Consider the following 22,938-nt stretch of genomic DNA (forward strand, 5'->3'; position numbering starts at 1 on the left):
AAATGGTGCTATGGGCGACGTAGTTCCTCACGGTTCAAAAGTTATGAAGTTTCCAAGTTTAGACTCGTTTTAGGCCGAATAATAAAATAAAAATAATAATAAAAAGGGGTGCAACACGAGGACTTCCCGGGAGGTCACCCATCCTAGTACTACTCTCGCCCAAGCACGCTTAACTGCGGAGTTCTGATGGGATCCGGTGCATTAGTGCTGGTATGATCGCACCCGTTAGTACATCACTCGCGTTTCCATATATCATTTGTTTCGGCCAATCCAAGTGTAAGGCCGTGGGGCCCACATGATTTTGTGATTTTTTTTTCAGCGGAATAGTGCATCGAGGTTAATGGCGTTAAGAAAGCATCAAAAACAACCTGAAAATCCGATTGGGATCCTTTTTTACGTCCCTTAACTTTCTGCAGCCCGTTTGAGGGTCAAAACGGCTGAATTTGGGCCCGAAAAATTGCCACCCCTATTCACCGCCCTTTATGGTTTCTGGGCCTTTCCGAAATGGTGCTATGGGCGACGTAGTTCCTCACGGTTCAAAAGTTATGAAGTTTCCAAGTTTAGACTCGTTTTAGGCCGAATAATAAAATAAAAATAATAATAAAAAGGGGTGCAACACGAGGACTTCCCGGGAGGTCACCCATCCTAGTACTACTCTCGCCCAAGCACGCTTAACTGCGGAGTTCTGATGGGATCCGGTGCATTAGTGCTGGTATGATCGCACCCGTTAGTACATCACTCGCGTTTCCATATATCATTTGTTTCGGCCAATCCAAGTGTAAGGCCGTGGGGCCCACATGATTTTGTGATTTTTTTTTCAGCGGAATAGTGCATCGAGGTTAATGGCGTTAAGAAAGCATCAAAAACAACCTGAAAATCCGATTGGGATCCTTTTTTACGTCCCTTAACTTTCTGCAGCCCGTTTGAGGGTCAAAACGGCTGAATTTGGGCCCGAAAAATTGCCACCCCTATTCACCGCCCTTTATGGTTTCTGGGCCTTTCCGAAATGGTGCTATGGGCGACGTAGTTCCTCACGGTTCAAAAGTTATGAAGTTTCCAAGTTTAGACTCGTTTTAGGCCGAATAATAAAATAAAAATAATAATAAAAAGGGGTGCAACACGAGGACTTCCCGGGAGGTCACCCATCCTAGTACTACTCTCGCCCAAGCACGCTTAACTGCGGAGTTCTGATGGGATCCGGTGCATTAGTGCTGGTATGATCGCACCCGTTAGTACATCACTCGCGTTTCCATATATCATTTGTTTCGGCCAATCCAAGTGTAAGGCCGTGGGGCCCACATGATTTTGTGATTTTTTTTTTCAGCGGAATAGTGCATCGAGGTTAATGGCGTTAAGAAAGCATCAAAAACAACCTGAAAATCCGATTGGGATCCTTTTTTACGTCCCTTAACTTTCTGCAGCCCGTTTGAGGGTCAAAACGGCTGAATTTGGGCCCGAAAAATTGCCACCCCTATTCACCGCCCTTTATGGTTTCTGGGCCTTTCCGAAATGGTGCTATGGGCGACGTAGTTCCTCACGGTTCAAAAGTTATGAAGTTTCCAAGTTTAGACTCGTTTTAGGCCGAATAATAAAATAAAAATAATAATAAAAAGGGGTGCAACACGAGGACTTCCCGGGAGGTCACCCATCCTAGTACTACTCTCGCCCAAGCACGCTTAACTGCGGAGTTCTGATGGGATCCGGTGCATTAGTGCTGGTATGATCGCACCCGTTAGTACATCACTCGCGTTTCCATATATCATTTGTTTCGGCCAATCCAAGTGTAAGGCCGTGGGGCCCACATGATTTTGTGATTTTTTTTTCAGCGGAATAGTGCATCGAGGTTAATGGCGTTAAGAAAGCATCAAAAACAACCTGAAAATCCGATTGGGATCCTTTTTTACGTCCCTTAACTTTCTGCAGCCCGTTTGAGGGTCAAAACGGCTGAATTTGGGCCCGAAAAATTGCCACCCCTATTCACCGCCCTTTATGGTTTCTGGGCCTTTCCGAAATGGTGCTATGGGCGACGTAGTTCCTCACGGTTCAAAAGTTATGAAGTTTCCAAGTTTAGACTCGTTTTAGGCCGAATAATAAAATAAAAATAATAATAAAAAGGGGTGCAACACGAGGACTTCCCGGGAGGTCACCCATCCTAGTACTACTCTCGCCCAAGCACGCTTAACTGCGGAGTTCTGATGGGATCCGGTGCATTAGTGCTGGTATGATCGCACCCGTTAGTACATCACTCGCGTTTCCATATATCATTTGTTTCGGCCAATCCAAGTGTAAGGCCGTGGGGCCCACATGATTTTGTGATTTTTTTTTTCAGCGGAATAGTGCATCGAGGTTAATGGCGTTAAGAAAGCATCAAAAACAACCTGAAAATCCGATTGGGATCCTTTTTTACGTCCCTTAACTTTCTGCAGCCCGTTTGAGGGTCAAAACGGCTGAATTTGGGCCCGAAAAATTGCCACCCCTATTCACCGCCCTTTATGGTTTCTGGGCCTTTCCGAAATGGTGCTATGGGCGACGTAGTTCCTCACGGTTCAAAAGTTATGAAGTTTCCAAGTTTAGACTCGTTTTAGGCCGAATAATAAAATAAAAATAATAATAAAAAGGGGTGCAACACGAGGACTTCCCGGGAGGTCACCCATCCTAGTACTACTCTCGCCCAAGCACGCTTAACTGCGGAGTTCTGATGGGATCCGGTGCATTAGTGCTGGTATGATCGCACCCGTTAGTACATCACTCGCGTTTCCATATATCATTTGTTTCGGCCAATCCAAGTGTAAGGCCGTGGGGCCCACATGATTTTGTGATTTTTTTTTTCAGCGGAATAGTGCATCGAGGTTAATGGCGTTAAGAAAGCATCAAAAACAACCTGAAAATCCGATTGGGATCCTTTTTTACGTCCCTTAACTTTCTGCAGCCCGTTTGAGGGTCAAAACGGCTGAATTTGGGCCCGAAAAATTGCCACCCCTATTCACCGCCCTTTATGGTTTCTGGGCCTTTCCGAAATGGTGCTATGGGCGACGTAGTTCCTCACGGTTCAAAAGTTATGAAGTTTCCAAGTTTAGACTCGTTTTAGGCCGAATAATAAAATAAAAATAATAATAAAAAGGGGTGCAACACGAGGACTTCCCGGGAGGTCACCCATCCTAGTACTACTCTCGCCCAAGCACGCTTAACTGCGGAGTTCTGATGGGATCCGGTGCATTAGTGCTGGTATGATCGCACCCGTTAGTACATCACTCGCGTTTCCATATATCATTTGTTTCGGCCAATCCAAGTGTAAGGCCGTGGGGCCCACATGATTTTGTGATTTTTTTTTTCAGCGGAATAGTGCATCGAGGTTAATGGCGTTAAGAAAGCATCAAAAACAACCTGAAAATCCGATTGGGATCCTTTTTTACGTCCCTTAACTTTCTGCAGCCCGTTTGAGGGTCAAAACGGCTGAATTTGGGCCCGAAAAATTGCCACCCCTATTCACCGCCCTTTATGGTTTCTGGGCCTTTCCGAAATGGTGCTATGGGCGACGTAGTTCCTCACGGTTCAAAAGTTATGAAGTTTCCAAGTTTAGACTCGTTTTAGGCCGAATAATAAAATAAAAATAATAATAAAAAGGGGTGCAACACGAGGACTTCCCGGGAGGTCACCCATCCTAGTACTACTCTCGCCCAAGCACGCTTAACTGCGGAGTTCTGATGGGATCCGGTGCATTAGTGCTGGTATGATCGCACCCGTTAGTACATCACTCGCGTTTCCATATATCATTTGTTTCGGCCAATCCAAGTGTAAGGCCGTGGGGCCCACATGATTTTGTGATTTTTTTTTTCAGCGGAATAGTGCATCGAGGTTAATGGCGTTAAGAAAGCATCAAAAACAACCTGAAAATCCGATTGGGATCCTTTTTTACGTCCCTTAACTTTCTGCAGCCCGTTTGAGGGTCAAAACGGCTGAATTTGGGCCCGAAAAATTGCCACCCCTATTCACCGCCCTTTATGGTTTCTGGGCCTTTCCGAAATGGTGCTATGGGCGACGTAGTTCCTCACGGTTCAAAAGTTATGAAGTTTCCAAGTTTAGACTCGTTTTAGGCCGAATAATAAAATAAAAATAATAATAAAAAGGGGTGCAACACGAGGACTTCCCGGGAGGTCACCCATCCTAGTACTACTCTCGCCCAAGCACGCTTAACTGCGGAGTTCTGATGGGATCCGGTGCATTAGTGCTGGTATGATCGCACCCGTTAGTACATCACTCGCGTTTCCATATATCATTTGTTTCGGCCAATCCAAGTGTAAGGCCGTGGGGCCCACATGATTTTGTGATTTTTTTTTTCAGCGGAATAGTGCATCGAGGTTAATGGCGTTAAGAAAGCATCAAAAACAACCTGAAAATCCGATTGGGATCCTTTTTTACGTCCCTTAACTTTCTGCAGCCCGTTTGAGGGTCAAAACGGCTGAATTTGGGCCCGAAAAATTGCCACCCCTATTCACCGCCCTTTATGGTTTCTGGGCCTTTCCGAAATGGTGCTATGGGCGACGTAGTTCCTCACGGTTCAAAAGTTATGAAGTTTCCAAGTTTAGACTCGTTTTAGGCCGAATAATAAAATAAAAATAATAATAAAAAGGGGTGCAACACGAGGACTTCCCGGGAGGTCACCCATCCTAGTACTACTCTCGCCCAAGCACGCTTAACTGCGGAGTTCTGATGGGATCCGGTGCATTAGTGCTGGTATGATCGCACCCGTTAGTACATCACTCGCGTTTCCATATATCATTTGTTTCGGCCAATCCAAGTGTAAGGCCGTGGGGCCCACATGATTTTGTGATTTTTTTTTCAGCGGAATAGTGCATCGAGGTTAATGGCGTTAAGAAAGCATCAAAAACAACCTGAAAATCCGATTGGGATCCTTTTTTACGTCCCTTAACTTTCTGCAGCCCGTTTGAGGGTCAAAACGGCTGAATTTGGGCCCGAAAAATTGCCACCCCTATTCACCGCCCTTTATGGTTTCTGGGCCTTTCCGAAATGGTGCTATGGGCGACGTAGTTCCTCACGGTTCAAAAGTTATGAAGTTTCCAAGTTTAGACTCGTTTTAGGCCGAATAATAAAATAAAAATAATAATAAAAAGGGGTGCAACACGAGGACTTCCCGGGAGGTCACCCATCCTAGTACTACTCTCGCCCAAGCACGCTTAACTGCGGAGTTCTGATGGGATCCGGTGCATTAGTGCTGGTATGATCGCACCCGTTAGTACATCACTCGCGTTTCCATATATCATTTGTTTCGGCCAATCCAAGTGTAAGGCCGTGGGGCCCACATGATTTTGTGATTTTTTTTTTCAGCGGAATAGTGCATCGAGGTTAATGGCGTTAAGAAAGCATCAAAAACAACCTGAAAATCCGATTGGGATCCTTTTTTACGTCCCTTAACTTTCTGCAGCCCGTTTGAGGGTCAAAACGGCTGAATTTGGGCCCGAAAAATTGCCACCCCTATTCACCGCCCTTTATGGTTTCTGGGCCTTTCCGAAATGGTGCTATGGGCGACGTAGTTCCTCACGGTTCAAAAGTTATGAAGTTTCCAAGTTTAGACTCGTTTTAGGCCGAATAATAAAATAAAAATAATAATAAAAAGGGGTGCAACACGAGGACTTCCCGGGAGGTCACCCATCCTAGTACTACTCTCGCCCAAGCACGCTTAACTGCGGAGTTCTGATGGGATCCGGTGCATTAGTGCTGGTATGATCGCACCCGTTAGTACATCACTCGCGTTTCCATATATCATTTGTTTCGGCCAATCCAAGTGTAAGGCCGTGGGGCCCACATGATTTTGTGATTTTTTTTTTCAGCGGAATAGTGCATCGAGGTTAATGGCGTTAAGAAAGCATCAAAAACAACCTGAAAATCCGATTGGGATCCTTTTTTACGTCCCTTAACTTTCTGCAGCCCGTTTGAGGGTCAAAACGGCTGAATTTGGGCCCGAAAAATTGCCACCCCTATTCACCGCCCTTTATGGTTTCTGGGCCTTTCCGAAATGGTGCTATGGGCGACGTAGTTCCTCACGGTTCAAAAGTTATGAAGTTTCCAAGTTTAGACTCGTTTTAGGCCGAATAATAAAATAAAAATAATAATAAAAAGGGGTGCAACACGAGGACTTCCCGGGAGGTCACCCATCCTAGTACTACTCTCGCCCAAGCACGCTTAACTGCGGAGTTCTGATGGGATCCGGTGCATTAGTGCTGGTATGATCGCACCCGTTAGTACATCACTCGCGTTTCCATATATCATTTGTTTCGGCCAATCCAAGTGTAAGGCCGTGGGGCCCACATGATTTTGTGATTTTTTTTTTCAGCGGAATAGTGCATCGAGGTTAATGGCGTTAAGAAAGCATCAAAAACAACCTGAAAATCCGATTGGGATCCTTTTTTACGTCCCTTAACTTTCTGCAGCCCGTTTGAGGGTCAAAACGGCTGAATTTGGGCCCGAAAAATTGCCACCCCTATTCACCGCCCTTTATGGTTTCTGGGCCTTTCCGAAATGGTGCTATGGGCGACGTAGTTCCTCACGGTTCAAAAGTTATGAAGTTTCCAAGTTTAGACTCGTTTTAGGCCGAATAATAAAATAAAAATAATAATAAAAAGGGGTGCAACACGAGGACTTCCCGGGAGGTCACCCATCCTAGTACTACTCTCGCCCAAGCACGCTTAACTGCGGAGTTCTGATGGGATCCGGTGCATTAGTGCTGGTATGATCGCACCCGTTAGTACATCACTCGCGTTTCCATATATCATTTGTTTCGGCCAATCCAAGTGTAAGGCCGTGGGGCCCACATGATTTTGTGATTTTTTTTTTCAGCGGAATAGTGCATCGAGGTTAATGGCGTTAAGAAAGCATCAAAAACAACCTGAAAATCCGATTGGGATCCTTTTTTACGTCCCTTAACTTTCTGCAGCCCGTTTGAGGGTCAAAACGGCTGAATTTGGGCCCGAAAAATTGCCACCCCTATTCACCGCCCTTTATGGTTTCTGGGCCTTTCCGAAATGGTGCTATGGGCGACGTAGTTCCTCACGGTTCAAAAGTTATGAAGTTTCCAAGTTTAGACTCGTTTTAGGCCGAATAATAAAATAAAAATAATAATAAAAAGGGGTGCAACACGAGGACTTCCCGGGAGGTCACCCATCCTAGTACTACTCTCGCCCAAGCACGCTTAACTGCGGAGTTCTGATGGGATCCGGTGCATTAGTGCTGGTATGATCGCACCCGTTAGTACATCACTCGCGTTTCCATATATCATTTGTTTCGGCCAATCCAAGTGTAAGGCCGTGGGGCCCACATGATTTTGTGATTTTTTTTTCAGCGGAATAGTGCATCGAGGTTAATGGCGTTAAGAAAGCATCAAAAACAACCTGAAAATCCGATTGGGATCCTTTTTTACGTCCCTTAACTTTCTGCAGCCCGTTTGAGGGTCAAAACGGCTGAATTTGGGCCCGAAAAATTGCCACCCCTATTCACCGCCCTTTATGGTTTCTGGGCCTTTCCGAAATGGTGCTATGGGCGACGTAGTTCCTCACGGTTCAAAAGTTATGAAGTTTCCAAGTTTAGACTCGTTTTAGGCCGAATAATAAAATAAAAATAATAATAAAAAGGGGTGCAACACGAGGACTTCCCGGGAGGTCACCCATCCTAGTACTACTCTCGCCCAAGCACGCTTAACTGCGGAGTTCTGATGGGATCCGGTGCATTAGTGCTGGTATGATCGCACCCGTTAGTACATCACTCGCGTTTCCATATATCATTTGTTTCGGCCAATCCAAGTGTAAGGCCGTGGGGCCCACATGATTTTGTGATTTTTTTTTCAGCGGAATAGTGCATCGAGGTTAATGGCGTTAAGAAAGCATCAAAAACAACCTGAAAATCCGATTGGGATCCTTTTTTACGTCCCTTAACTTTCTGCAGCCCGTTTGAGGGTCAAAACGGCTGAATTTGGGCCCGAAAAATTGCCACCCCTATTCACCGCCCTTTATGGTTTCTGGGCCTTTCCGAAATGGTGCTATGGGCGACGTAGTTCCTCACGGTTCAAAAGTTATGAAGTTTCCAAGTTTAGACTCGTTTTAGGCCGAATAATAAAATAAAAATAATAATAAAAAGGGGTGCAACACGAGGACTTCCCGGGAGGTCACCCATCCTAGTACTACTCTCGCCCAAGCACGCTTAACTGCGGAGTTCTGATGGGATCCGGTGCATTAGTGCTGGTATGATCGCACCCGTTAGTACATCACTCGCGTTTCCATATATCATTTGTTTCGGCCAATCCAAGTGTAAGGCCGTGGGGCCCACATGATTTTGTGATTTTTTTTTTCAGCGGAATAGTGCATCGAGGTTAATGGCGTTAAGAAAGCATCAAAAACAACCTGAAAATCCGATTGGGATCCTTTTTTACGTCCCTTAACTTTCTGCAGCCCGTTTGAGGGTCAAAACGGCTGAATTTGGGCCCGAAAAATTGCCACCCCTATTCACCGCCCTTTATGGTTTCTGGGCCTTTCCGAAATGGTGCTATGGGCGACGTAGTTCCTCACGGTTCAAAAGTTATGAAGTTTCCAAGTTTAGACTCGTTTTAGGCCGAATAATAAAATAAAAATAATAATAAAAAGGGGTGCAACACGAGGACTTCCCGGGAGGTCACCCATCCTAGTACTACTCTCGCCCAAGCACGCTTAACTGCGGAGTTCTGATGGGATCCGGTGCATTAGTGCTGGTATGATCGCACCCGTTAGTACATCACTCGCGTTTCCATATATCATTTGTTTCGGCCAATCCAAGTGTAAGGCCGTGGGGCCCACATGATTTTGTGATTTTTTTTTTCAGCGGAATAGTGCATCGAGGTTAATGGCGTTAAGAAAGCATCAAAAACAACCTGAAAATCCGATTGGGATCCTTTTTTACGTCCCTTAACTTTCTGCAGCCCGTTTGAGGGTCAAAACGGCTGAATTTGGGCCCGAAAAATTGCCACCCCTATTCACCGCCCTTTATGGTTTCTGGGCCTTTCCGAAATGGTGCTATGGGCGACGTAGTTCCTCACGGTTCAAAAGTTATGAAGTTTCCAAGTTTAGACTCGTTTTAGGCCGAATAATAAAATAAAAATAATAATAAAAAGGGGTGCAACACGAGGACTTCCCGGGAGGTCACCCATCCTAGTACTACTCTCGCCCAAGCACGCTTAACTGCGGAGTTCTGATGGGATCCGGTGCATTAGTGCTGGTATGATCGCACCCGTTAGTACATCACTCGCGTTTCCATATATCATTTGTTTCGGCCAATCCAAGTGTAAGGCCGTGGGGCCCACATGATTTTGTGATTTTTTTTTCAGCGGAATAGTGCATCGAGGTTAATGGCGTTAAGAAAGCATCAAAAACAACCTGAAAATCCGATTGGGATCCTTTTTTACGTCCCTTAACTTTCTGCAGCCCGTTTGAGGGTCAAAACGGCTGAATTTGGGCCCGAAAAATTGCCACCCCTATTCACCGCCCTTTATGGTTTCTGGGCCTTTCCGAAATGGTGCTATGGGCGACGTAGTTCCTCACGGTTCAAAAGTTATGAAGTTTCCAAGTTTAGACTCGTTTTAGGCCGAATAATAAAATAAAAATAATAATAAAAAGGGGTGCAACACGAGGACTTCCCGGGAGGTCACCCATCCTAGTACTACTCTCGCCCAAGCACGCTTAACTGCGGAGTTCTGATGGGATCCGGTGCATTAGTGCTGGTATGATCGCACCCGTTAGTACATCACTCGCGTTTCCATATATCATTTGTTTCGGCCAATCCAAGTGTAAGGCCGTGGGGCCCACATGATTTTGTGATTTTTTTTTTCAGCGGAATAGTGCATCGAGGTTAATGGCGTTAAGAAAGCATCAAAAACAACCTGAAAATCCGATTGGGATCCTTTTTTACGTCCCTTAACTTTCTGCAGCCCGTTTGAGGGTCAAAACGGCTGAATTTGGGCCCGAAAAATTGCCACCCCTATTCACCGCCCTTTATGGTTTCTGGGCCTTTCCGAAATGGTGCTATGGGCGACGTAGTTCCTCACGGTTCAAAAGTTATGAAGTTTCCAAGTTTAGACTCGTTTTAGGCCGAATAATAAAATAAAAATAATAATAAAAAGGGGTGCAACACGAGGACTTCCCGGGAGGTCACCCATCCTAGTACTACTCTCGCCCAAGCACGCTTAACTGCGGAGTTCTGATGGGATCCGGTGCATTAGTGCTGGTATGATCGCACCCGTTAGTACATCACTCGCGTTTCCATATATCATTTGTTTCGGCCAATCCAAGTGTAAGGCCGTGGGGCCCACATGATTTTGTGATTTTTTTTTTCAGCGGAATAGTGCATCGAGGTTAATGGCGTTAAGAAAGCATCAAAAACAACCTGAAAATCCGATTGGGATCCTTTTTTACGTCCCTTAACTTTCTGCAGCCCGTTTGAGGGTCAAAACGGCTGAATTTGGGCCCGAAAAATTGCCACCCCTATTCACCGCCCTTTATGGTTTCTGGGCCTTTCCGAAATGGTGCTATGGGCGACGTAGTTCCTCACGGTTCAAAAGTTATGAAGTTTCCAAGTTTAGACTCGTTTTAGGCCGAATAATAAAATAAAAATAATAATAAAAAGGGGTGCAACACGAGGACTTCCCGGGAGGTCACCCATCCTAGTACTACTCTCGCCCAAGCACGCTTAACTGCGGAGTTCTGATGGGATCCGGTGCATTAGTGCTGGTATGATCGCACCCGTTAGTACATCACTCGCGTTTCCATATATCATTTGTTTCGGCCAATCCAAGTGTAAGGCCGTGGGGCCCACATGATTTTGTGATTTTTTTTTTCAGCGGAATAGTGCATCGAGGTTAATGGCGTTAAGAAAGCATCAAAAACAACCTGAAAATCCGATTGGGATCCTTTTTTACGTCCCTTAACTTTCTGCAGCCCGTTTGAGGGTCAAAACGGCTGAATTTGGGCCCGAAAAATTGCCACCCCTATTCACCGCCCTTTATGGTTTCTGGGCCTTTCCGAAATGGTGCTATGGGCGACGTAGTTCCTCACGGTTCAAAAGTTATGAAGTTTCCAAGTTTAGACTCGTTTTAGGCCGAATAATAAAATAAAAATAATAATAAAAAGGGGTGCAACACGAGGACTTCCCGGGAGGTCACCCATCCTAGTACTACTCTCGCCCAAGCACGCTTAACTGCGGAGTTCTGATGGGATCCGGTGCATTAGTGCTGGTATGATCGCACCCGTTAGTACATCACTCGCGTTTCCATATATCATTTGTTTCGGCCAATCCAAGTGTAAGGCCGTGGGGCCCACATGATTTTGTGATTTTTTTTTTCAGCGGAATAGTGCATCGAGGTTAATGGCGTTAAGAAAGCATCAAAAACAACCTGAAAATCCGATTGGGATCCTTTTTTACGTCCCTTAACTTTCTGCAGCCCGTTTGAGGGTCAAAACGGCTGAATTTGGGCCCGAAAAATTGCCACCCCTATTCACCGCCCTTTATGGTTTCTGGGCCTTTCCGAAATGGTGCTATGGGCGACGTAGTTCCTCACGGTTCAAAAGTTATGAAGTTTCCAAGTTTAGACTCGTTTTAGGCCGAATAATAAAATAAAAATAATAATAAAAAGGGGTGCAACACGAGGACTTCCCGGGAGGTCACCCATCCTAGTACTACTCTCGCCCAAGCACGCTTAACTGCGGAGTTCTGATGGGATCCGGTGCATTAGTGCTGGTATGATCGCACCCGTTAGTACATCACTCGCGTTTCCATATATCATTTGTTTCGGCCAATCCAAGTGTAAGGCCGTGGGGCCCACATGATTTTGTGATTTTTTTTTTCAGCGGAATAGTGCATCGAGGTTAATGGCGTTAAGAAAGCATCAAAAACAACCTGAAAATCCGATTGGGATCCTTTTTTACGTCCCTTAACTTTCTGCAGCCCGTTTGAGGGTCAAAACGGCTGAATTTGGGCCCGAAAAATTGCCACCCCTATTCACCGCCCTTTATGGTTTCTGGGCCTTTCCGAAATGGTGCTATGGGCGACGTAGTTCCTCACGGTTCAAAAGTTATGAAGTTTCCAAGTTTAGACTCGTTTTAGGCCGAATAATAAAATAAAAATAATAATAAAAAGGGGTGCAACACGAGGACTTCCCGGGAGGTCACCCATCCTAGTACTACTCTCGCCCAAGCACGCTTAACTGCGGAGTTCTGATGGGATCCGGTGCATTAGTGCTGGTATGATCGCACCCGTTAGTACATCACTCGCGTTTCCATATATCATTTGTTTCGGCCAATCCAAGTGTAAGGCCGTGGGGCCCACATGATTTTGTGATTTTTTTTTCAGCGGAATAGTGCATCGAGGTTAATGGCGTTAAGAAAGCATCAAAAACAACCTGAAAATCCGATTGGGATCCTTTTTTACGTCCCTTAACTTTCTGCAGCCCGTTTGAGGGTCAAAACGGCTGAATTTGGGCCCGAAAAATTGCCACCCCTATTCACCGCCCTTTATGGTTTCTGGGCCTTTCCGAAATGGTGCTATGGGCGACGTAGTTCCTCACGGTTCAAAAGTTATGAAGTTTCCAAGTTTAGACTCGTTTTAGGCCGAATAATAAAATAAAAATAATAATAAAAAGGGGTGCAACACGAGGACTTCCCGGGAGGTCACCCATCCTAGTACTACTCTCGCCCAAGCACGCTTAACTGCGGAGTTCTGATGGGATCCGGTGCATTAGTGCTGGTATGATCGCACCCGTTAGTACATCACTCGCGTTTCCATATATCATTTGTTTCGGCCAATCCAAGTGTAAGGCCGTGGGGCCCACATGATTTTGTGATTTTTTTTTCAGCGGAATAGTGCATCGAGGTTAATGGCGTTAAGAAAGCATCAAAAACAACCTGAAAATCCGATTGGGATCCTTTTTTACGTCCCTTAACTTTCTGCAGCCCGTTTGAGGGTCAAAACGGCTGAATTTGGGCCCGAAAAATTGCCACCCCTATTCACCGCCCTTTATGGTTTCTGGGCCTTTCCGAAATGGTGCTATGGGCGACGTAGTTCCTCACGGTTCAAAAGTTATGAAGTTTCCAAGTTTAGACTCGTTTTAGGCCGAATAATAAAATAAAAATAATAATAAAAAGGGGTGCAACACGAGGACTTCCCGGGAGGTCACCCATCCTAGTACTACTCTCGCCCAAGCACGCTTAACTGCGGAGTTCTGATGGGATCCGGTGCATTAGTGCTGGTATGATCGCACCCGTTAGTACATCACTCGCGTTTCCATATATCATTTGTTTCGGCCAATCCAAGTGTAAGGCCGTGGGGCCCACATGATTTTGTGATTTTTTTTTTCAGCGGAATAGTGCATCGAGGTTAATGGCGTTAAGAAAGCATCAAAAACAACCTGAAAATCCGATTGGGATCCTTTTTTACGTCCCTTAACTTTCTGCAGCCCGTTTGAGGGTCAAAACGGCTGAATTTGGGCCCGAAAAATTGCCACCCCTATTCACCGCCCTTTATGGTTTCTGGGCCTTTCCGAAATGGTGCTATGGGCGACGTAGTTCCTCACGGTTCAAAAGTTATGAAGTTTCCAAGTTTAGACTCGTTTTAGGCCGAATAATAAAATAAAAATAATAATAAAAAGGGGTGCAACACGAGGACTTCCCGGGAGGTCACCCATCCTAGTACTACTCTCGCCCAAGCACGCTTAACTGCGGAGTTCTGATGGGATCCGGTGCATTAGTGCTGGTATGATCGCACCCGTTAGTACATCACTCGCGTTTCCATATATCATTTGTTTCGGCCAATCCAAGTGTAAGGCCGTGGGGCCCACATGATTTTGTGATTTTTTTTTCAGCGGAATAGTGCATCGAGGTTAATGGCGTTAAGAAAGCATCAAAAACAACCTGAAAATCCGATTGGGATCCTTTTTTACGTCCCTTAACTTTCTGCAGCCCGTTTGAGGGTCAAAACGGCTGAATTTGGGCCCGAAAAATTGCCACCCCTATTCACCGCCCTTTATGGTTTCTGGGCCTTTCCGAAATGGTGCTATGGGCGACGTAGTTCCTCACGGTTCAAAAGTTATGAAGTTTCCAAGTTTAGACTCGTTTTAGGCCGAATAATAAAATAAAAATAATAATAAAAAGGGGTGCAACACGAGGACTTCCCGGGAGGTCACCCATCCTAGTACTACTCTCGCCCAAGCACGCTTAACTGCGGAGTTCTGATGGGATCCGGTGCATTAGTGCTGGTATGATCGCACCCGTTAGTACATCACTCGCGTTTCCATATATCATTTGTTTCGGCCAATCCAAGTGTAAGGCCGTGGGGCCCACATGATTTTGTGATTTTTTTTTTCAGCGGAATAGTGCATCGAGGTTAATGGCGTTAAGAAAGCATCAAAAACAACCTGAAAATCCGATTGGGATCCTTTTTTACGTCCCTTAACTTTCTGCAGCCCGTTTGAGGGTCAAAACGGCTGAATTTGGGCCCGAAAAATTGCCACCCCTATTCACCGCCCTTTATGGTTTCTGGGCCTTTCCGAAATGGTGCTATGGGCGACGTAGTTCCTCACGGTTCAAAAGTTATGAAGTTTCCAAGTTTAGACTCGTTTTAGGCCGAATAATAAAATAAAAATAATAATAAAAAGGGGTGCAACACGAGGACTTCCCGGGAGGTCACCCATCCTAGTACTACTCTCGCCCAAGCACGCTTAACTGCGGAGTTCTGATGGGATCCGGTGCATTAGTGCTGGTATGATCGCACCCGTTAGTACATCACTCGCGTTTCCATATATCATTTGTTTCGGCCAATCCAAGTGTAAGGCCGTGGGGCCCACATGATTTTGTGATTTTTTTTTTCAGCGGAATAGTGCATCGAGGTTAATGGCGTTAAGAAAGCATCAAAAACAACCTGAAAATCCGATTGGGATCCTTTTTTACGTCCCTTAACTTTCTGCAGCCCGTTTGAGGGTCAAAACGGCTGAATTTGGGCCCGAAAAATTGCCACCCCTATTCACCGCCCTTTATGGTTTCTGGGCCTTTCCGAAATGGTGCTATGGGCGACGTAGTTCCTCACGGTTCAAAAGTTATGAAGTTTCCAAGTTTAGACTCGTTTTAGGCCGAATAATAAAATAAAAATAATAATAAAAAGGGGTGCAACACGAGGACTTCCCGGGAGGTCACCCATCCTAGTACTACTCTCGCCCAAGCACGCTTAACTGCGGAGTTCTGATGGGATCCGGTGCATTAGTGCTGGTATGATCGCACCCGTTAGTACATCACTCGCGTTTCCATATATCATTTGTTTCGGCCAATCCAAGTGTAAGGCCGTGGGGCCCACATGATTTTGTGATTTTTTTTTTCAGCGGAATAGTGCATCGAGGTTAATGGCGTTAAGAAAGCATCAAAAACAACCTGAAAATCCGATTGGGATCCTTTTTTACGTCCCTTAACTTTCTGCAGCCCGTTTGAGGGTCAAAACGGCTGAATTTGGGCCCGAAAAATTGCCACCCCTATTCACCGCCCTTTATGGTTTCTGGGCCTTTCCGAAATGGTGCTATGGGCGACGTAGTTCCTCACGGTTCAAAAGTTATGAAGTTTCCAAGTTTAGACTCGTTTTAGGCCGAATAATAAAATAAAAATAATAATAAAAAGGGGTGCAACACGAGGACTTCCCGGGAGGTCACCCATCCTAGTACTACTCTCGCCCAAGCACGCTTAACTGCGGAGTTCTGATGGGATCCGGTGCATTAGTGCTGGTATGATCGCACCCGTTAGTACATCACTCGCGTTTCCATATATCATTTGTTTCGGCCAATCCAAGTGTAAGGCCGTGGGGCCCACATGATTTTGTGATTTTTTTTTTCAGCGGAATAGTGCATCGAGGTTAATGGCGTTAAGAAAGCATCAAAAACAACCTGAAAATCCGATTGGGATCCTTTTTTACGTCCCTTAACTTTCTGCAGCCCGTTTGAGGGTCAAAACGGCTGAATTTGGGCCCGAAAAATTGCCACCCCTATTCACCGCCCTTTATGGTTTCTGGGCCTTTCCGAAATGGTGCTATGGGCGACGTAGTTCCTCACGGTTCAAAAGTTATGAAGTTTCCAAGTTTAGACTCGTTTTAGGCCGAATAATAAAATAAAAATAATAATAAAAAGGGGTGCAACACGAGGACTTCCCGGGAGGTCACCCATCCTAGTACTACTCTCGCCCAAGCACGCTTAACTGCGGAGTTCTGATGGGATCCGGTGCATTAGTGCTGGTATGATCGCACCCGTTAGTACATCACTCGCGTTTCCATATATCATTTGTTTCGGCCAATCCAAGTGTAAGGCCGTGGGGCCCACATGATTTTGTGATTTTTTTTTCAGCGGAATAGTGCATCGAGGTTAATGGCGTTAAGAAAGCATCAAAAACAACCTGAAAATCCGATTGGGATCCTTTTTTACGTCCCTTAACTTTCTGCAGCCCGTTTGAGGGTCAAAACGGCTGAATTTGGGCCCGAAAAATTGCCACCCCTATTCACCGCCCTTTATGGTTTCTGGGCCTTTCCGAAATGGTGCTATGGGCGACGTAGTTCCTCACGGTTCAAAAGTTATGAAGTTTCCAAGTTTAGACTCGTTTTAGGCCGAATAATAAAATAAAAATAATAATAAAAAGGGGTGCAACACGAGGACTTCCCGGGAGGTCACCCATCCTAGTACTACTCTCGCCCAAGCACGCTTAACTGCGGAGTTCTGATGGGATCCGGTGCATTAGTGCTGGTATGATCGCACCCGTTAGTACATCACTCGCGTTTCCATATATCATTTGTTTCGGCCAATCCAAGTGTAAGGCCGTGGGGCCCACATGATTTTGTGATTTTTTTTTTCAGCGGAATAGTGCATCGAGGTTAATGGCGTTAAGAAAGCATCAAAAACAACCTGAAAATCCGATTGGGATCCTTTTTTACGTCCCTTAACTTTCTGCAGCCCGTTTGAGGGTCAAAACGGCTGAATTTGGGCCCGAAAAATTGCCACCCCTATTCACCGCCCTTTATGGTTTCTGGGCCTTTCCGAAATGGTGCTATGGGCGACGTAGTTCCTCACGGTTCAAAAGTTATGAAGTTTCCAAGTTTAGACTCGTTTTAGGCCGAATAATAAAATAAAAATAATAATAAAAAGGGGTGCAACACGAGGACTTCCCGGGAGGTCACCCATCCTAGTACTACTCTCGCCCAAGCACGCTTAACTGCGGAGTTCTGATGGGATCCGGTGCATTAGTGCTGGTATGATCGCACCCGTTAGTACATCACTCGCGTTTCCATATATCATTTGTTTCGGCCAATCCAAGTGTAAGGCCGTGGGGCCCACATGATTTTGTGATTTTTTTTTTCAGCGGAATAGTGCATCGAGGTTAATGGCGTTAAGAAAGCATCAAAAACAACCTGAAAATCCGATTGGGATCCTTTTTTACGTCCCTTAACTTTCTGCAGCCCGTTTGAGGGTCAAAACGGCTGAATTTGGGCCCGAAAAATTGCCACCCCTATTCACCGCCCTTTATGGTTTCTGGGCCTTTCCGAAATGGTGCTATGGGCGACGTAGTTCCTCACGGTTCAAAAGTTATGAAGTTTCCAAGTTTAGACTCGTTTTAGGCCGAATAATAAAATAAAAATAATAATAAAAAGGGGTGCAACACGAGGACTTCCCGGGAGGTCACCCATCCTAGTACTACTCTCGCCCAAGCACGCTTAACTGCGGAGTTCTGATGGGATCCGGTGCATTAGTGCTGGTATGATCGCACCCGTTAGTACATCACTCGCGTTTCCATATATCATTTGTTTCGGCCAATCCAAGTGTAAGGCCGTGGGGCCCACATGATTTTGTGATTTTTTTTTCAGCGGAATAGTGCATCGAGGTTAATGGCGTTAAGAAAGCATCAAAAACAACCTGAAAATCCGATTGGGATCCTTTTTTACGTCCCTTAACTTTCTGCAGCCCGTTTGAGGGTCAAAACGGCTGAATTTGGGCCCGAAAAATTGCCACCCCTATTCACCGCCCTTTATGGTTTCTGGGCCTTTCCGAAATGGTGCTATGGGCGACGTAGTTCCTCACGGTTCAAAAGTTATGAAGTTTCCAAGTTTAGACTCGTTTTAGGCCGAATAATAAAATAAAAATAATAATAAAAAGGGGTGCAACACGAGGACTTCCCGGGAGGTCACCCATCCTAGTACTACTCTCGCCCAAGCACGCTTAACTGCGGAGTTCTGATGGGATCCGGTGCATTAGTGCTGGTATGATCGCACCCGTTAGTACATCACTCGCGTTTCCATATATCATTTGTTTCGGCCAATCCAAGTGTAAGGCCGTGGGGCCCACATGATTTTGTGATTTTTTTTTTCAGCGGAATAGTGCATCGAGGTTAATGGCGTTAAGAAAGCATCAAAAACAACCTGAAAATCCGATTGGGATCCTTTTTTACGTCCCTTAACTTTCTGCAGCCCGTTTGAGGGTCAAAACGGCTGAATTTGGGCCCGAAAAATTGCCACCCCTATTCACCGCCCTTTATGGTTTCTGGGCCTTTCCGAAATGGTGCTATGGGCGACGTAGTTCCTCACGGTTCAAAAGTTATGAAGTTTCCAAGTTTAGACTCGTTTTAGGCCGAATAATAAAATAAAAATAATAATAAAAAGGGGTGCAACACGAGGACTTCCCGGGAGGTCACCCATCCTAGTACTACTCTCGCCCAAGCACGCTTAACTGCGGAGTTCTGATGGGATCCGGTGCATTAGTGCTGGTATGATCGCACCCGTTAGTACATCACTCGCGTTTCCATATATCATTTGTTTCGGCCAATCCAAGTGTAAGGCCGTGGGGCCCACATGATTTTGTGATTTTTTTTTTCAGCGGAATAGTGCATCGAGGTTAATGGCGTTAAGAAAGCATCAAAAACAACCTGAAAATCCGATTGGGATCCTTTTTTACGTCCCTTAACTTTCTGCAGCCCGTTTGAGGGTCAAAACGGCTGAATTTGGGCCCGAAAAATTGCCACCCCTATTCACCGCCCTTTATGGTTTCTGGGCCTTTCCGAAATGGTGCTATGGGCGACGTAGTTCCTCACGGTTCAAAAGTTATGAAGTTTCCAAGTTTAGACTCGTTTTAGGCCGAATAATAAAATAAAAATAATAATAAAAAGGGGTGCAACACGAGGACTTCCCGGGAGGTCACCCATCCTAGTACTACTCTCGCCCAAGCACGCTTAACTGCGGAGTTCTGATGGGATCCGGTGCATTAGTGCTGGTATGATCGCACCCGTTAGTACATCACTCGCGTTTCCATATATCATTTGTTTCGGCCAATCCAAGTGTAAGGCCGTGGGGCCCACATGATTTTGTGATTTTTTTTTTCAGCGGAATAGTGCATCGAGGTTAATGGCGTTAAGAAAGCATCAAAAACAACCTGAAAATCCGATTGGGATCCTTTTTTACGTCCCTTAACTTTCTGCAGCCCGTTTGAGGGTCAAAACGGCTGAATTTGGGCCCGAAAAATTGCCACCCCTATTCACCGCCCTTTATGGTTTCTGGGCCTTTCCGAAATGGTGCTATGGGCGACGTAGTTCCTCACGGTTCAAAAGTTATGAAGTTTCCAAGTTTAGACTCGTTTTAGGCCGAATAATAAAATAAAAATAATAATAAAAAGGGGTGCAACACGAGGACTTCCCGGGAGGTCACCCATCCTAGTACTACTCTCGCCCAAGCACGCTTAACTGCGGAGTTCTGATGGGATCCGGTGCATTAGTGCTGGTATGATCGCACCCGTTAGTACATCACTCGCGTTTCCATATATCATTTGTTTCGGCCAATCCAAGTGTAAGGCCGTGGGGCCCACATGATTTTGTGATTTTTTTTTCAGCGGAATAGTGCATCGAGGTTAATGGCGTTAAGAAAGCATCAAAAACAACCTGAAAATCCGATTGGGATCCTTTTTTACGTCCCTTAACTTTCTGCAGCCCGTTTGAGGGTCAAAACGGCTGAATTTGGGCCCGAAAAATTGCCACCCCTATTCACCGCCCTTTATGGTTTCTGGGCCTTTCCGAAATGGTGCTATGGGCGACGTAGTTCCTCACGGTTCAAAAGTTATGAAGTTTCCAAGTTTAGACTCGTTTTAGGCCGAATAATAAAATAAAAATAATAATAAAAAGGGGTGCAACACGAGGACTTCCCGGGAGGTCACCCATCCTAGTACTACTCTCGCCCAAGCACGCTTAACTGCGGAGTTCTGATGGGATCCGGTGCATTAGTGCTGGTATGATCGCACCCGTTAGTACATCACTCGCGTTTCCATATATCATTTGTTTCGGCCAATCCAAGTGTAAGGCCGTGGGGCCCACATGATTTTGTGATTTTTTTTTTCAGCGGAATAGTGCATCGAGGTTAATGGCGTTAAGAAAGCATCAAAAACAACCTGAAAATCCGATTGGGATCCTTTTTTACGTCCCTTAACTTTCTGCAGCCCGTTTGAGGGTCAAAACGGCTGAATTTGGGCCCGAAAAATTGCCACCCCTATTCACCGCCCTTTATGGTTTCTGGGCCTTTCCGAAATGGTGCTATGGGCGACGTAGTTCCTCACGGTTCAAAAGTTATGAAGTTTCCAAGTTTAGACTCGTTTTAGGCCGAATAATAAAATAAAAATAATAATAAAAAGGGGTGCAACACGAGGACTTCCCGGGAGGTCACCCATCCTAGTACTACTCTCGCCCAAGCACGCTTAACTGCGGAGTTCTGATGGGATCCGGTGCATTAGTGCTGGTATGATCGCACCCGTTAGTACATCACTCGCGTTTCCATATATCATTTGTTTCGGCCAATCCAAGTGTAAGGCCGTGGGGCCCACATGATTTTGTGATTTTTTTTCAGCGGAATAGTGCATCGAGGTTAATGGCGTTAAGAAAGCATCAAAAACAACCTGAAAATCCGATTGGGATCCTTTTTTACGTCCCTTAACTTTCTGCAGCCCGTTTGAGGGTCAAAACGGCTGAATTTGGGCCCGAAAAATTGCCACCCCTATTCACCGCCCTTTATGGTTTCTGGGCCTTTCCGAAATGGTGCTATGGGCGACGTAGTTCCTCACGGTTCAAAAGTTATGAAGTTTCCAAGTTTAGACTCGTTTTAGGCCGAATAATAAAATAAAAATAATAATAAAAAGGGGTGCAACACGAGGACTTCCGGGAGGTCACCCATCCTAGTACTACTCTCGCCCAAGCACGCTTAACTGCGGAGTTCTGATGGGATCCGGTGCATTAGTGCTGGTATGATCGCACCCGTTAGTACATCACTCGCGTTTCGTTCATTTGTTTCGGCCATCCAAGTGTAAGCCATGGTCCATTGATCATGGCCGAGGGTCTATGATTTTGGCGGATTTTTTCCCTCCCTGAAAGGATTACTTAATCCGTTTTAACTGTATCAAAAGGAAATGAAATCAGACAAAAATCCTTTAAAATCCTTAACTTTCTGAAAGGTGCTTTGGGAACGAACTTCCTTGGGTTGAAAGTTGGTTTCCCGAAACCTTGCACCCAATATTAAACGATAATTATGATCTCTGGTTCTTTACGAACTTTGGGATGATCCTAGTTTACTCTCGGCCTCAAAAAAATGAGGTTTCCAGGATCCTATGTATTAGGCAAGTATGATCGATCATAATACCAAGTTTTTTCCATAGAACATGTCCCACACGTCAGGCATCATGAAGCACATCCAAGTAAGCTTAACAGCGGAATGGTGATCAGGAAGGTGATAGCAAGCCTAAAAACAAATTCAATCATCGCGTTTCCAGATTAGAAATCAAAATTAAGTTCAATGGAATTTTATGCCAAGCTCAGGCATGTTTATCAGAAGGGTTGGAAATCGAATGTTTTCGAGGGCATGAAACGACCATAGAACATTCTAAAACGGGCCTAATTGATCTTTTTAAGTCCCAAAAGTTTTAGTTCAAGATCCGTTTCAGAATAAGAATGGACAGGTTTCAAAACGAATCACCACAAAAATATGTTTCAGCTTTATGGTGAATTCTGTTCAGCAATGTGCTAACAAAATGTTCCAAAGAATATGAGGTTCAAACAAAGTTCCAGAATCGTTTAGTCCATAAGATTCAAAATAAGTTTTAATTTTGGAAGACAAATGAATCAAACGATTTTTCTAGGGCAGAACACTAGTTCTTGCAAATCACGCTCAGGGACTTTCAAGATGATCAAGTCCAGAAAAGTTGTTATGTCATGGAACTGCGTTATCAAAAACAATCAGCAAAAATTAATCAAAATCACGTTCCACAGGCTCTGAATGTTTTTGGCAAAGGCGTAGGAGTGGTTCAGGGATCAAAGCAAAGTTGGTTTCTCCATGATGATGGAGGTTATGATTGGTGCTTACGCCTTCAAAGGTTGGACCAGGTTCGCCGTCCCATTCAATTTGGGACCTATATCATCGGTCCATGGGCTTCTGGGCCCAAAAGCAGTCCTTATGTGAGTAGTCGAATGGTTTTCCTAAAAATCCTTGTGAAATGTGAAAATAAAAAAGATACTCGGATGCTCCGGTTCAAAAGGTTAGCCATTTAGTCTCTTCATAATCAAAATAAAATAAGATTTGGGATGGAAAACATTCACCTCACAAATGATCCAACTTCAATCATTTCTTAATCATACTCATCAAAAATTGGTAAAAGAATCTGAAAAATCTTTTGATCTTCAAGGTTTTTGTTTTAGATTTACATTCGCGTTTTCATGATGAATAAAGAAGGCTTAGCCACAGATTCAAGTGTGGTTGGCCCACATGATTTGTGACGTCCCTTTGAGGGCTTTCACCACACCCTAAAAGGTTGTCACAAAAACTCCCAGACTTCAAACTGATTGGGATCCTTTTTGATTCGCTTCAAAC

At 45.1% G+C, this 22,938-nt stretch overlaps 43 non-coding genes across 43 annotated transcripts; all 43 read right to left on the reverse strand.

The window, feature by feature from the left end:
• Nucleotides 1-105: 105 nt before the first annotated feature.
• LOC125595688 lies at nt 106-224 on the reverse strand. Its single transcript, XR_007330515.1, has one exon. It is a non-coding gene; the product is annotated as a 5S ribosomal RNA (ribosomal RNA).
• A 383-nt stretch (nt 225-607) lies between these two features.
• Nucleotides 608-726, reverse strand: LOC125595689. The gene has a single exon (XR_007330516.1). It is a non-coding gene; the product is annotated as a 5S ribosomal RNA (ribosomal RNA).
• Nucleotides 727-1,109: 383 nt separating this feature from the next.
• LOC125595690 lies at nt 1,110-1,228 on the reverse strand. Its single transcript, XR_007330517.1, has one exon. It is a non-coding gene; the product is annotated as a 5S ribosomal RNA (ribosomal RNA).
• A 384-nt stretch (nt 1,229-1,612) lies between these two features.
• LOC125595691 lies at nt 1,613-1,731 on the reverse strand. The gene has a single exon (XR_007330518.1). It is a non-coding gene; the product is annotated as a 5S ribosomal RNA (ribosomal RNA).
• A 383-nt stretch (nt 1,732-2,114) lies between these two features.
• LOC125595692 lies at nt 2,115-2,233 on the reverse strand. Its single transcript, XR_007330519.1, has one exon. It is a non-coding gene; the product is annotated as a 5S ribosomal RNA (ribosomal RNA).
• Nucleotides 2,234-2,617: 384 nt separating this feature from the next.
• Nucleotides 2,618-2,736, reverse strand: LOC125595693. The gene has a single exon (XR_007330520.1). It is a non-coding gene; the product is annotated as a 5S ribosomal RNA (ribosomal RNA).
• Nucleotides 2,737-3,120: 384 nt separating this feature from the next.
• On the reverse strand, nt 3,121-3,239 carry LOC125595694. The gene has a single exon (XR_007330521.1). It is a non-coding gene; the product is annotated as a 5S ribosomal RNA (ribosomal RNA).
• Nucleotides 3,240-3,623: 384 nt separating this feature from the next.
• On the reverse strand, nt 3,624-3,742 carry LOC125595695. The gene has a single exon (XR_007330522.1). It is a non-coding gene; the product is annotated as a 5S ribosomal RNA (ribosomal RNA).
• A 384-nt stretch (nt 3,743-4,126) lies between these two features.
• LOC125595696 lies at nt 4,127-4,245 on the reverse strand. The gene has a single exon (XR_007330523.1). It is a non-coding gene; the product is annotated as a 5S ribosomal RNA (ribosomal RNA).
• Nucleotides 4,246-4,629: 384 nt separating this feature from the next.
• On the reverse strand, nt 4,630-4,748 carry LOC125595698. The gene has a single exon (XR_007330525.1). It is a non-coding gene; the product is annotated as a 5S ribosomal RNA (ribosomal RNA).
• Nucleotides 4,749-5,131: 383 nt separating this feature from the next.
• On the reverse strand, nt 5,132-5,250 carry LOC125595699. The gene has a single exon (XR_007330526.1). It is a non-coding gene; the product is annotated as a 5S ribosomal RNA (ribosomal RNA).
• A 384-nt stretch (nt 5,251-5,634) lies between these two features.
• LOC125595700 lies at nt 5,635-5,753 on the reverse strand. Its single transcript, XR_007330527.1, has one exon. It is a non-coding gene; the product is annotated as a 5S ribosomal RNA (ribosomal RNA).
• Nucleotides 5,754-6,137: 384 nt separating this feature from the next.
• LOC125595701 lies at nt 6,138-6,256 on the reverse strand. The gene has a single exon (XR_007330528.1). It is a non-coding gene; the product is annotated as a 5S ribosomal RNA (ribosomal RNA).
• Nucleotides 6,257-6,640: 384 nt separating this feature from the next.
• Nucleotides 6,641-6,759, reverse strand: LOC125595702. Its single transcript, XR_007330529.1, has one exon. It is a non-coding gene; the product is annotated as a 5S ribosomal RNA (ribosomal RNA).
• A 384-nt stretch (nt 6,760-7,143) lies between these two features.
• On the reverse strand, nt 7,144-7,262 carry LOC125595583. The gene has a single exon (XR_007330410.1). It is a non-coding gene; the product is annotated as a 5S ribosomal RNA (ribosomal RNA).
• Nucleotides 7,263-7,645: 383 nt separating this feature from the next.
• Nucleotides 7,646-7,764, reverse strand: LOC125595584. The gene has a single exon (XR_007330411.1). It is a non-coding gene; the product is annotated as a 5S ribosomal RNA (ribosomal RNA).
• Nucleotides 7,765-8,147: 383 nt separating this feature from the next.
• On the reverse strand, nt 8,148-8,266 carry LOC125595585. Its single transcript, XR_007330412.1, has one exon. It is a non-coding gene; the product is annotated as a 5S ribosomal RNA (ribosomal RNA).
• A 384-nt stretch (nt 8,267-8,650) lies between these two features.
• LOC125595586 lies at nt 8,651-8,769 on the reverse strand. The gene has a single exon (XR_007330413.1). It is a non-coding gene; the product is annotated as a 5S ribosomal RNA (ribosomal RNA).
• Nucleotides 8,770-9,153: 384 nt separating this feature from the next.
• Nucleotides 9,154-9,272, reverse strand: LOC125595587. Its single transcript, XR_007330414.1, has one exon. It is a non-coding gene; the product is annotated as a 5S ribosomal RNA (ribosomal RNA).
• Nucleotides 9,273-9,655: 383 nt separating this feature from the next.
• On the reverse strand, nt 9,656-9,774 carry LOC125595589. The gene has a single exon (XR_007330416.1). It is a non-coding gene; the product is annotated as a 5S ribosomal RNA (ribosomal RNA).
• Nucleotides 9,775-10,158: 384 nt separating this feature from the next.
• Nucleotides 10,159-10,277, reverse strand: LOC125595590. Its single transcript, XR_007330417.1, has one exon. It is a non-coding gene; the product is annotated as a 5S ribosomal RNA (ribosomal RNA).
• Nucleotides 10,278-10,661: 384 nt separating this feature from the next.
• On the reverse strand, nt 10,662-10,780 carry LOC125595592. The gene has a single exon (XR_007330418.1). It is a non-coding gene; the product is annotated as a 5S ribosomal RNA (ribosomal RNA).
• Nucleotides 10,781-11,164: 384 nt separating this feature from the next.
• LOC125595593 lies at nt 11,165-11,283 on the reverse strand. The gene has a single exon (XR_007330419.1). It is a non-coding gene; the product is annotated as a 5S ribosomal RNA (ribosomal RNA).
• Nucleotides 11,284-11,667: 384 nt separating this feature from the next.
• Nucleotides 11,668-11,786, reverse strand: LOC125595594. The gene has a single exon (XR_007330420.1). It is a non-coding gene; the product is annotated as a 5S ribosomal RNA (ribosomal RNA).
• A 384-nt stretch (nt 11,787-12,170) lies between these two features.
• On the reverse strand, nt 12,171-12,289 carry LOC125595595. The gene has a single exon (XR_007330421.1). It is a non-coding gene; the product is annotated as a 5S ribosomal RNA (ribosomal RNA).
• Nucleotides 12,290-12,672: 383 nt separating this feature from the next.
• On the reverse strand, nt 12,673-12,791 carry LOC125595596. The gene has a single exon (XR_007330422.1). It is a non-coding gene; the product is annotated as a 5S ribosomal RNA (ribosomal RNA).
• Nucleotides 12,792-13,174: 383 nt separating this feature from the next.
• On the reverse strand, nt 13,175-13,293 carry LOC125595597. Its single transcript, XR_007330423.1, has one exon. It is a non-coding gene; the product is annotated as a 5S ribosomal RNA (ribosomal RNA).
• A 384-nt stretch (nt 13,294-13,677) lies between these two features.
• On the reverse strand, nt 13,678-13,796 carry LOC125595598. Its single transcript, XR_007330424.1, has one exon. It is a non-coding gene; the product is annotated as a 5S ribosomal RNA (ribosomal RNA).
• Nucleotides 13,797-14,179: 383 nt separating this feature from the next.
• On the reverse strand, nt 14,180-14,298 carry LOC125595599. The gene has a single exon (XR_007330425.1). It is a non-coding gene; the product is annotated as a 5S ribosomal RNA (ribosomal RNA).
• A 384-nt stretch (nt 14,299-14,682) lies between these two features.
• On the reverse strand, nt 14,683-14,801 carry LOC125595601. The gene has a single exon (XR_007330427.1). It is a non-coding gene; the product is annotated as a 5S ribosomal RNA (ribosomal RNA).
• A 384-nt stretch (nt 14,802-15,185) lies between these two features.
• Nucleotides 15,186-15,304, reverse strand: LOC125595602. Its single transcript, XR_007330428.1, has one exon. It is a non-coding gene; the product is annotated as a 5S ribosomal RNA (ribosomal RNA).
• A 384-nt stretch (nt 15,305-15,688) lies between these two features.
• On the reverse strand, nt 15,689-15,807 carry LOC125595603. The gene has a single exon (XR_007330429.1). It is a non-coding gene; the product is annotated as a 5S ribosomal RNA (ribosomal RNA).
• A 384-nt stretch (nt 15,808-16,191) lies between these two features.
• LOC125595604 lies at nt 16,192-16,310 on the reverse strand. Its single transcript, XR_007330430.1, has one exon. It is a non-coding gene; the product is annotated as a 5S ribosomal RNA (ribosomal RNA).
• Nucleotides 16,311-16,693: 383 nt separating this feature from the next.
• Nucleotides 16,694-16,812, reverse strand: LOC125595605. Its single transcript, XR_007330431.1, has one exon. It is a non-coding gene; the product is annotated as a 5S ribosomal RNA (ribosomal RNA).
• Nucleotides 16,813-17,196: 384 nt separating this feature from the next.
• Nucleotides 17,197-17,315, reverse strand: LOC125595606. Its single transcript, XR_007330432.1, has one exon. It is a non-coding gene; the product is annotated as a 5S ribosomal RNA (ribosomal RNA).
• Nucleotides 17,316-17,699: 384 nt separating this feature from the next.
• LOC125595607 lies at nt 17,700-17,818 on the reverse strand. Its single transcript, XR_007330433.1, has one exon. It is a non-coding gene; the product is annotated as a 5S ribosomal RNA (ribosomal RNA).
• A 383-nt stretch (nt 17,819-18,201) lies between these two features.
• LOC125595608 lies at nt 18,202-18,320 on the reverse strand. Its single transcript, XR_007330434.1, has one exon. It is a non-coding gene; the product is annotated as a 5S ribosomal RNA (ribosomal RNA).
• Nucleotides 18,321-18,704: 384 nt separating this feature from the next.
• Nucleotides 18,705-18,823, reverse strand: LOC125595609. The gene has a single exon (XR_007330435.1). It is a non-coding gene; the product is annotated as a 5S ribosomal RNA (ribosomal RNA).
• Nucleotides 18,824-19,207: 384 nt separating this feature from the next.
• Nucleotides 19,208-19,326, reverse strand: LOC125595610. Its single transcript, XR_007330436.1, has one exon. It is a non-coding gene; the product is annotated as a 5S ribosomal RNA (ribosomal RNA).
• Nucleotides 19,327-19,710: 384 nt separating this feature from the next.
• Nucleotides 19,711-19,829, reverse strand: LOC125595612. Its single transcript, XR_007330438.1, has one exon. It is a non-coding gene; the product is annotated as a 5S ribosomal RNA (ribosomal RNA).
• Nucleotides 19,830-20,212: 383 nt separating this feature from the next.
• On the reverse strand, nt 20,213-20,331 carry LOC125595613. Its single transcript, XR_007330439.1, has one exon. It is a non-coding gene; the product is annotated as a 5S ribosomal RNA (ribosomal RNA).
• Nucleotides 20,332-20,715: 384 nt separating this feature from the next.
• Nucleotides 20,716-20,834, reverse strand: LOC125595614. The gene has a single exon (XR_007330440.1). It is a non-coding gene; the product is annotated as a 5S ribosomal RNA (ribosomal RNA).
• A 382-nt stretch (nt 20,835-21,216) lies between these two features.
• Nucleotides 21,217-21,334, reverse strand: LOC125595645. The gene has a single exon (XR_007330474.1). It is a non-coding gene; the product is annotated as a 5S ribosomal RNA (ribosomal RNA).
• Between the last annotated feature and the right edge of the window lie 1,604 nt (nt 21,335-22,938).

The sequence above is a fragment of the Brassica napus genome, unplaced genomic scaffold, assembly GCF_020379485.1.
Source record: "Brassica napus cultivar Da-Ae unplaced genomic scaffold, Da-Ae ScsIHWf_1080;HRSCAF=1541, whole genome shotgun sequence".
Taxonomy (NCBI): Eukaryota; Viridiplantae; Streptophyta; class Magnoliopsida; order Brassicales; family Brassicaceae; genus Brassica; species Brassica napus.